Raw genomic sequence first — 10,777 nt, forward strand, 5'->3', positions numbered from 1 at the left:
TCTGTTTGCTTTTCTTCTAATCCATTTGTCATGGTTTGGAGGTCCATTTTTTATCTTGTCTCTGCATAGCTAGCTAGTTCCATCTCCTTCCATTCCCCTACCACTTATGTACTATTTATGTATATGAATTTTAGTTTTCAGATGTAATATGCTTTAGTTTCCACTCTTAGTCTTTCTACATGTTTTCCCCTGTTTGGTGGGCTATCCCTCTTCAATTGAGCCAAAGTATTACTCATCCTGCAAATGCTAACTTCGATTAAGCCTAAATAAAATAATTAATTTAGACTCCTGCAATGTATAGATTCTTATGGATCACACAACAGGTGGAGAGTGCCTCCTCTCTGAGATCACAGGGAGGTTCCTGGAGGTTTACCAGGACCACGTTTTTCACAGTAAACTAGCTAATGGTTTTTAAAATGGAAACTGCCCTATCAGAGCAATAGGTGGGTGATACACTTCCTTTAGAGAACAATTCCTCAACAGCATCATCTCAACAACCACTCTTGTTCTTTCAGGCAAATAGAATATAAGCTGGGACTAATTATAAGAAAATCTGAGTGACTAAACAGATGGACTGTAATACTATTTCTAGTTAATCATGTTCCCTATAGTAATTGTGTATACATGGCTTTGAGCATATAATATCACAAAACAGTAATCCCGTTAAGAGTTATCAGGATGGCTTTGCATTAGCTATTTCTGCTTCCAGCAGACAGCTTTGTGACACAAAAAAGCATGGTGAATTATAGCAGCCTGGTTCTCCACGCTGATCCTCTTTACCACCCGTTACAGAAACAAGTCTAGCAAGTGGATTAGTAGGCTTCTCTCCCCCTTGCATTCTGGACTTTATTCTAAAAGGGAAACTTTTAACCCCCAGAGCTAAAGCCCTGCACAGATCCATGGTCTCACTTCACATAAGCTGTGTGTGACCAGTTCTCTCTGATATTTATCACATGATTGTATACATAGACTTGTCTAAAGATCCAACAATACCATCAGAATGAAGTAAATTCCTCTGAGATAGCTGAAATTCTCTTCTTCCCACTCCAGGAAAATTGTTATTTTTGTCCTTTTCAGGAACAAAATTATACCAGGGAGTACATGAGCAATTTAAAAGACTGTGAAAAAGACTTACAGACCTTCTGCAAAACATTCTCTCCCTCCGTGGACTCACATTTGAATTATTTGAAGAAAGATAGGGAAAAAAATGAAAAAGGCAATACAGAAATTCGGAGTACTACATCTGTAGTACTTTTGGGGTGGGGGTGGGGAGGATGGTCCTGATTGACTCCCAGGTGTGTTTTTACCATAAACGGATATCAATTCTAACTCCTCTAACATGCACACAGTTTTCAATACACAGGAAAATCTGAAGCCAAGCGAGCTTTTCGTCTTTCTTTTGGTGAACATTTTACATAGCTATTGTGAGATGGTGTCCTCAGGAATTCCTCTCTCCAAGATTCCTTTTACTGGACATAATATCCCTCCCAACTTGGAAATGTGAGCAGGCCTATATATTTCCCATTTCTTGACTGTTCTGGCAATTTTCCCTGAAAGGGAGGAAAAGCCCTATAAAATTTCTTTGGGCCCCCAAAGCAGAAACATCTGCTGGAGTCATGAGTAGCTTGTTGGCGCTGCTACTCAGTCCCGGCCTGGAGTTGATTATCTCCCTGTTCCACCAGTGTCCATGCACTCAGTGAGGAACACAGAGAGAGGTTTCTGGGAAGACTCATTATAAATAATGAGAACACGGAAGAAAAAAGAGGAAAAAGGTTCAAGCTACTTTGGCCTATGCATTTCGTGAGTTTCACAAACTAAAATCATTAGACCACCAAACTATTCAATTAGGAATCGAGATTTAAGAAATCAGGCCATTGATTTCTGTAAATACAGCTGCTTGGAAACACAAAGAAAAGGAGTGACAGTTTCTTTGCTTGATCCTTTTTCCTTCCAGAAAAGGGGGAAAAAAAAAAAAGTTAGTTATTTTAAGTGACACTCTGGGGAAAGTATTGGTTTTTGACCTGTCTGGAAGTTGCCAGTTCCATGCTACCTCACAGTGGACCTGGCAGGGAGTAGCATTTTCTGGCTTGAGTGTGCAGGCATTTTTGTCCTTTGAAATAGTCTAACAGGTGCAAGTCAAGTCCTGCTAGGAATGCTTATGTATGGCAATGTACTGAGCTCTTTCCTAAATTAATTCACTCCATCCAATGTGCAATGTAACTTGTTGCAAAACTTTTGGTGTGCTGTCAATTCAATCAGTTACTACACAGATGAGAATAACCCCAGTTCTTTGCATCTTCTAGCAACTGACAATTTTGTTACTTTTCTACCATCAGTTTTTCTAATGTTAACAACTGACAGGGTCAAAATGCTCTCTGTCATTCTGGTAGGATTTGCAGGGAAAGCCATGCAAACTTATTAGATTTTAAAAGATTCACATTATAAGGTAGACCTGACAGGTACACAAGGAAAGCTAAAAATGAGTGAGCTATGTCTGTGGAGTCAAGTTCCTTGGTTGTAAGAGCAGGTGACTTATCATCTGAGACAGAAGTTCTTATACTTCTGAAACCCCTGCTGGGCTTGTTAAGGCACATTGTGCTAAGTCCCTCCCGCTCCAGAGTCTCGCATCCAGGAGGTCTTGGGTGGTTCATTTCTTATAGGTTGCCAGATATAGGATGTGGAGCTGGCCTGGGGCCACACTTTGTGAACCAATGTTCTAAGAGACAGTGGGAGGAGCCAAGTCAAAATCCCGGGATGCCTATCTCTAAGAGTTAGGCTTCCCAGATTTCCAGGTAAATGAGTTACCAACCAGGCTTACTTTCTTCTAACATTGGGTGCCAAGTATATCTTCACCTATAGTCCACCTAGTAAGGGTCCTATTTTCACGCTAGGATAGTCTAAGCTGATTATTTGACCCAAGCATTCTCTTTGTCACATCTATATGTCTATATGCTATATATATGCATAATTATTATTATATGTAATTATATATATATATATATATATATAATTTTCTTCAGTTATGGCTTTGGACAATTAATTGTTGTGATAACAGTGAATTTTAATTCTTTTCATATTAAAGTCAATTCTACCCCAAAACCCATCCCTCCCTCCCTCCATAAACACCTAGAGTCATAAACACCACCAGCAAGTCTCTCCTTACAAATGAGTTTGATTTCCCATCACATACTGCTATCAACTTGTATACCTAGAGGCAAATGTCAGCCTCCTGCATAGAGCGGAGTGCCCTCTGTCCTCTTCTCCACAGGTACTCAACTGCCTCTGAAACCTTCCCTTACAAACTCCTCGTTTCTCTACTTCTTTAATAAACCTCTCTACTTCTTTTAATAAACCAACAACTCTGCTCAACAGACACAATATACAGAAACACCTGATTTGCCTGGAGTCTTTGTTAATGTAGTTTTGTTGATTTTTCACAGGATACCTTTTAAAACAATTTTCATGATGTTTTTGCTAATAAAGAAGTTTAACAAAAAGCATTTTTGATAACTCAGGTCCATCCTAATAAACCCATATTTAGTAGTTTATTATATTCCTATAGTTTATTATAAATAAAGACCAAAAAGACTTTGAGATTTTTAAGATGTTGTAAACCAAGTGGCTCCCAGGCTAAGACTGATTTCTGAGGACTTGCATCTTTTAATTTTTAACATTTTATTTTGAACTAGTTTTAGATCTAAAAGAAAGTCATGCAATGGTATAAATTGTCCTTATGTCCTTCACACCACTTCCCCTGACGTTAATATCCTACATAGCCAAATTGTTAAATATAGTAGTTGTCTATAACTTAAAAACAAAGCAAGGTCAATATAGAGCTTTTATATTGTATACTGATCTCTTCTGCTATATCACAAGTGACTGGGTAAAACTGAATGGTCATTCAAAGATCAGAGAAGGAATGTTATCTTTCAGTGCAGCCTAAGAGGCCCTCCAGTGCCCATTGGCATGCCTGTCAGATACACTGAGGTCAAAGCTCAAGCTTGTAAGGGCAATGCATGGGCACATGCATTTGTGGAGGTTGGGGGCACCAGCACTGCAAGTCCAGACTTCTACTTCTATTGTAACTATAGCTCTGTACACTCCTGTCAACCTCTCACCTGGGTGCCAGGAGGAGGTGGGGCACTACTCAGGACAGGAGCTACTCAGTTCCTGCATCCTTACCACATGGAGGGATCTCCCCTTCTGTCAGCTCCAGCCACTCTCTCTTCTCTTTCTCTGATTATCCCCTTTTATCTTCTCATTTTCACAAAACATCTGCCATCTTAAAGGACCATTGAGATCTGTCAATTTCAATAAACTAAAACATGAAGCTATTCCTAGTCTTCCAGTGTGTGGTGGGAGAATGATATGCTAACCTCAATACATTTTCTCCTTCATAACATTGTCTGTAATACATATATCTTCAAAGCCTACAGTATAATATTAGGAATGTTAAGTATATTGAATTGCTTTAGTCCTTGATAGAGTCCATAAGTAAATACTTTGTGGGGGAAAAAAAAAAAAAGTTCTGGGTACCTGGCTGTCTCATTTGGTAGAGCATGTAACTCTTGATCTCAGGGTCATGAGTTTGAGCCCCACGCTGGGCAGAGAGAATACTTTAAAACAAAAAATTCTAAATTTAATATTATCAAAATATACAGAAGGAAAAGAGAACTCATATTAAATTTCCAAACTTCTGGTTTGGGGTAAAGAGGGAAGAAGGAAAGCAGGCATGGTAGTACAGGAAGGGAAGTTAATAGAGGTGTCACTACTGCAAAGATGATCAAATATTTAAAAATATGAAGAAACTGTTTCCTATTGAATATTGCCATGCATTATATTTAATAATGTTTTAATTTTATTGATAAGACACGTTCTAATTCATTTAAATCAAGTTTGGCAAATATATGAAACACTTGCAACCATTTTGTACTCATTTGCCATGATAAGTATGCTAAGTGATCACAGCAGTCTATAGTCCTGAATCCTAAGAAATTCTCAGAACATTTTACCATAATGCTCCAGACTTCTATCTGTGTATTGGAGTTAATAAATGGCCCTTCTGAATCTCTGTGTTTGCTTTGGGGAAGTCTTTATCATTTTAGTCTATGTTGGCATTGTGATACTTAAGTTAAATTGAAATGCTATAATAAATGCAGTAGATATTATATTATATATTAAATGAGGTAATAAATATAACACAAAAACTTGGAAATATATATTGCTGGAATGCAATGGGTGTTTGCTTTCTAGGTAACAGTCAAAGGTGTTTATTTCTGGTTCATAAGAGATGCATTAATATTAATGTTAATATTCAATGACCAGGCTCCTTACGCCTTGAGGCTCCCCTTTAATTGCTCCATCCAGCCAGCAAAAGAGAGGAATGAACATGGAGGAGACAAATATTCATCTTAAAAGCCTTGCTGTGAAGGTGACTCATATCACTGCTTCTCTCATTCTATTGGTGAGATCTAGTCATATGGACTCATTGACCTTTAAGAGAGGCTGTAAAATGTATTTTTAGCCGTGATCCCAACTGCAATCCAACCACTGTGGATGGCGAGGGTGGGTTTTGGTAAGGGCCAGCAATCCCTGAAACAGGTATCACTGTCCTCTGATGGTAGTTGGTGGAATTATGAGCAGTGATTTCTCAAGACAGCAAGCCGACTCTATCTTCTTAAATGTATCATGAAAATGTAGATGTCAATTTGGACAGTTGGAAAGCAAGCATAGGGACATACTTGAAGACAGGCCAAAAAATAAGGACGAATTAAACTTTTTAAAGCAGGTAAATATATCAATGTTCACTGGGTCAAAATCTCACACGAATATATGGGAACAACAATGATTTATTTTCTAAAAATTATATTGAAATTAAACTGCTAAATTGGCAATAGAATGTTTAGACATTTGCAAAAACTAGAAAAAGTGATGTTTTCCATAACTTCTAAGAGATTTTCTTTTTTTATACATTCTAATAAATTGTTATATTTCATCTCATTGCCTCCAATAACAGGAGTAAATCAAAAAAAAAATGATTTCATATTTATGTTAATTCATGTTAGAAAATCCAGAAGTAAAATGTTGATTGTTTTCCACTTTGAATCTCACATATTCTTTTTTTTTTCCAATTTATTTATTTTCAGAAAAACAGTATTCATTGTTTTTTCACCACACCCAGTGCTCCATGCAAGCCGTGCCCTCTATAATACCCACCACCTGTACCCCAACCTCCCACCCCCCCCCCGCCACTTCAAACCCCTCAGACTGTTTTTCAGAGTCCATAGTCTCTCATGGTTCACCTCCCCTTTCAATTTACCCAAATTCCCTACTCCTCTCTAATGCCCCTTGTCCTCCATGCTACTCACATATTCTAATAGTTGCACCTCAGGATATTAAAATGATGTAGATGTAGTGATATTTCCAATGCCAAGAAAGCCATTATCTGAGAAACAATCTCATGGAAGTCCAGAAATAATTATATAATACATGGGTCACCCGGCCTACATGGGAAGAAAAGGACTGGGAAGCAATATGGGAATGGCATATTATTTTTTTCAGGTTCATCGAGATCTCTGCAGTTTTGGGCTACATGTGTGTGCGTGGCATTATACATCATATGAATAACATCTCACAATGTCCCTTATCCTGTTTTCTTCTCCCAGATCTTCTGTGAGTTTTATAAAATACAAAATCACATGGAAATACACACAGGAAAATGTGGTCCAAGTTTCACAACAGAATCAGAATGTACACTGGAAAATTCAGCTATGACTAATGATTGGACATAGAACTAGACAATCACCAAAAACTTCCAAAATTGAACCCTGGCCTCTGTCTTCTATTTACCTATAACAATAAAAGGCTTTCTTCATCCAGTAAGAAAATCAAATTAAACTTTTAAGTCTCTCAAGAAGAAAAAGGAAGTGTGCCTGGGTGGCTCAGTGTGTTGGTTAAGTGTCTGCTTTAGGCTCCCGTCATGATCGTGGGGTCCTGGGTTTGAGCCCCACATCAGGAAGCTTGTTAGGTGACCTCTGTCTCCCTCTCTCTCTCTCTGCCACTCCCCCTCCACCTCCCCAACTCGTGCTCTTTCTCATACTCTTTACTTCTCTTTCTCTCTCAAATAAATAAAAATAAAATCTTAAGAAGAAAAAAGAGCAAATGTTTTAAACCTGTTATTCTTCCATATTTGATTAAAATTATAAACAATGGTAATATTGATTATAATGATAAAATGATCCACACAAAGGACTATTGTGAAAACTATTATATAAAAGCCTAGATCACTATCTGGCTAGCATACAAAAAGCATTTGATAAATATCAACAACTGCTAAATATGGGGAAGTATTTCTAAAAATTGAATGAATATATTTGTTTTTATTTTCAAAATCAGATGAGAAACGTAAAGGCAAATCTTAATATTTGTTCATGCAAGAGCAACATGAATCATTACTCACAAGTGGTTCCCCATATCTGATTGCTACACCATTGTCTCATTAGAAAATGAAACACATACACACCCTACACTTAGCACATGAGAACTCTGCCAGCATGAACACATTAAGCTTCATCAAAATGCTTTTGGAGTCCATGAAATGCTCTGCTATACGGAAGCCACCAGAAGCAATTATTAAGTGACTGGGGAGATAAATGTAGCTATTAATACTGCACACCTGCCGTTTCTCCCCTCTGCACTTTGATCTAACAGATGATGATTTGTAATGGCACAACCTCAACACCCGCCCACCTGTAGTTTATTAGGAAATCAGCCAAGTAACAGTTTTGCTTAGTTACTAGGAGCAGGGAGCTAGACACACACCATGAATTTTTGTCATTTCATAGGTGATACTCTCCTCCAGAAATCACCCTTAGCACCTGTGCTGCCCTTTGGCGAGTGATATGCAAATTAAACATCCCAGTGGGCATATATGCCTCTTCCTATTCAAAAATCTGGCTTTATAAATTATTGTATTGTTTTTAAAATAGATGTTAGTATATATTATTTTTGCAGTGTGTTTTCCCAGTTTATGCCCCAGGAAAGTAAACCACATTATTTATTTTTTCTTTGGTTAGTGTTTTTTTTTTTTTTTTTTAAACACTATTGAAACTTCATCTACAGGTGCAGCCTTTAAAGATATTTTAAAACATGAGAATAACCACATAACTGCCTCTTCAGCTGCAGGAGAAAAGCTATTAGGTTATTTTTGCATTGAACAGTGTGGAAAAAAATCATTGCATGACAGAAAGTTCAGTTGTCATGGAGCCTTTGAATTGACTTGGCAGTTTGATCTATTGGATTATAGTTAGGTTTTATTTGCCTCAAAATACCCTCACCATAAACAAGCACTGTAGAAGCAGAGGCTTTTATTTATGGTTTTATCTTTAATATTTTGTTATCATAGGATGAGCATAAGAATCCAGGAGCAATAGACAAAGAAACACCAGGAGCAACAGGAAACTAAGTCATTTCAAACCCAAAGACTTCAAAGCCCAGGTAAGCCTGCTAACATTTTGTAAAAATTTATCACACACCTAATGTCTCAAGGATGAATAAAACAGATATAAACCAACTGAGGCTTTTTAAAAAGCATCTAAGGTACATATGATTGTATCTTTGACATATCTTTTCATTTGTAGTAATGTCATTATCTTGTCATTATCATTAAAATTCTAAAATTGTGAGGTAAGTTAATTGTGTGGTGTGTATGGGTATATATTTGAAAGACACTTCATCCAGATTTATTGCCAATGTCATTTGGAAACTTTTTTTTTTTTAAACTTTTAATACTTCTACATCTTTTTCCTCCTAGAGTCACTTAATTTTTTTTTCATTTAAAAAAGGGAATGATTTTTTTTTAAGATTTTATTTATTTATTTGACAGACGGAGATCACAAGTAGGCAGAGAAGCAGGCAGAGAGAGAGGAGGAGGAAGCAGGCTCCCTGCTGAGCAGAGAGCCCAGTGCCTGGCTTGATCCCAGGACTCTGGGACCATGACCTGAGCTGAAGGCAGGGGCTTTAACCCACTGAACCACCCAGGCACCCCAAAAGGGAATAATTCTTTAATCCACTTTACAAATGACTTATCTGGTCATTTCCCTTTTAATGTGAAGTTACTTAAGTGGCAAGTTTCATAACTTGGTATTTGTATGCTTCCATGGAAATGTCAGTAGCTCCATGGAAAATAAAAAAAAACCTCTATGTACAGGGATTTGAGTGATTTAGTCTGATTTGAGTGTGATCAACTTCACATATGAAATAAACCTACATAGTCTAAATTGAGTTTGTGAGAGTAATTTTTTATATATAATCACAATTCTCAGTCCACAGGGAAACTATAACATTACAGTCGCTAAAGTAACATAAAGATTTATTTCTCTATGCCCATCACAGATCAGCTGGGGTCCTCTACTGAGCCATGTTTTTGTCAGAGATCAAACAATCAGGGCGAAGAGGTGTAACTTTTCCTTAGGAAGGGTCTGTGAATGATGATAACCTTTACTAAATGTACTTGCTTTGCTATAGTTTCATAAGGAACAAATGCATATATATTTATAAACAAATACATGAAAGAGCATGGATTATTCCTATTTGAGAAACTTGCTAGTTGATCATTTAAAAACTCATCTGAATTATCTAGAGAAAGTGTACTAAGAATATATAGTGCTGATGTACTTGTTCACTATGGAAATGATGTATTTAAAAGGTAGAGATAAATGCATTAAAAATTTTGAGAGAGCAGAATAGTTTATAAGTACATAAAGCAGTGAGAATATATGTATGAAATGATGAATTTAAATTAAAATAGCAATATAAAAAGTAAATTCCAATTTACAACTAATGTTTTTAAAATTCCGAGACACACTGGACTTTATATCCAAACATTTTCTTTAAATGTAACAATCAGCTATCTCCAATCTAGTCTATAAGGAGGTGGGAAGTTACCACTCTGTCCTAAGAACAAATAAGAAGCTGAACAACTAAAATGTCAACAATCCTTCTTAGATTGTCAGAGAAATGACTGGTCACGTTGTTTCCCCCAAAATCAGAGAGACAGAAAAGCAGATAGGGAGAAACATGTCAAAGCAGAACCTCCCAAGCAGACACCACCACTACAACCAATAGGAGGTAACAAAACATGAACTATAGGGGCACCTGTGTGGCTAAGTGGGGCAAAGCCTCTGCCTTTGGCTCAGGTCGTGATCTTGGGGTCCTGAGATCGAGTCCCACATCAGGCTCTCTGCTCCACAGGGAGCCTTCTTCCCCCACCCCACCCCCCGCCTGCCTCTCTGCCTACTTGTGATCTCTGTCAAATAAATAAATAAAATCTTAAAAAAAAAAAAAAGCAAACAAGCAAACAAACACACAAAACATAAACTAAAACTGATGAATTGCTGCAGGTTTAATGAGGACAAGATTGAGAGGTAAAAACTCCATGGAGAGCCAATTGTAATTCTTACCTCCAGAATTTGGAATAGGTAATCACAGTGAATTTCAGAGGAAATTTCATGCTTCTGTTAGAGGGAAGAGAAAAAGAATCATTTTGAAGTACCCTAGAGCATTCTGTTATTAATAATACCTGCCTTCAAGGACACTAGTTTGCCAGACACCAAATTCTTGGTTCTATCAAAGCCTAATTTACTGGAGGAAGGAAAATATCAAACTCCAGCCCACTCTACCATCCTGTCTCACTTAAAGGGTGGAAAAATGAGAAGCATTTGTGAACTTCACCATCCAGAGGCATGGGTTTACTAAAAAAAACTAATCACAGGACCAG

This window comes from Neovison vison, chromosome 6 (assembly GCF_020171115.1).
Source record: "Neovison vison isolate M4711 chromosome 6, ASM_NN_V1, whole genome shotgun sequence".
NCBI lineage: Eukaryota > Metazoa > Chordata > Mammalia > Carnivora > Mustelidae > Neogale > Neogale vison.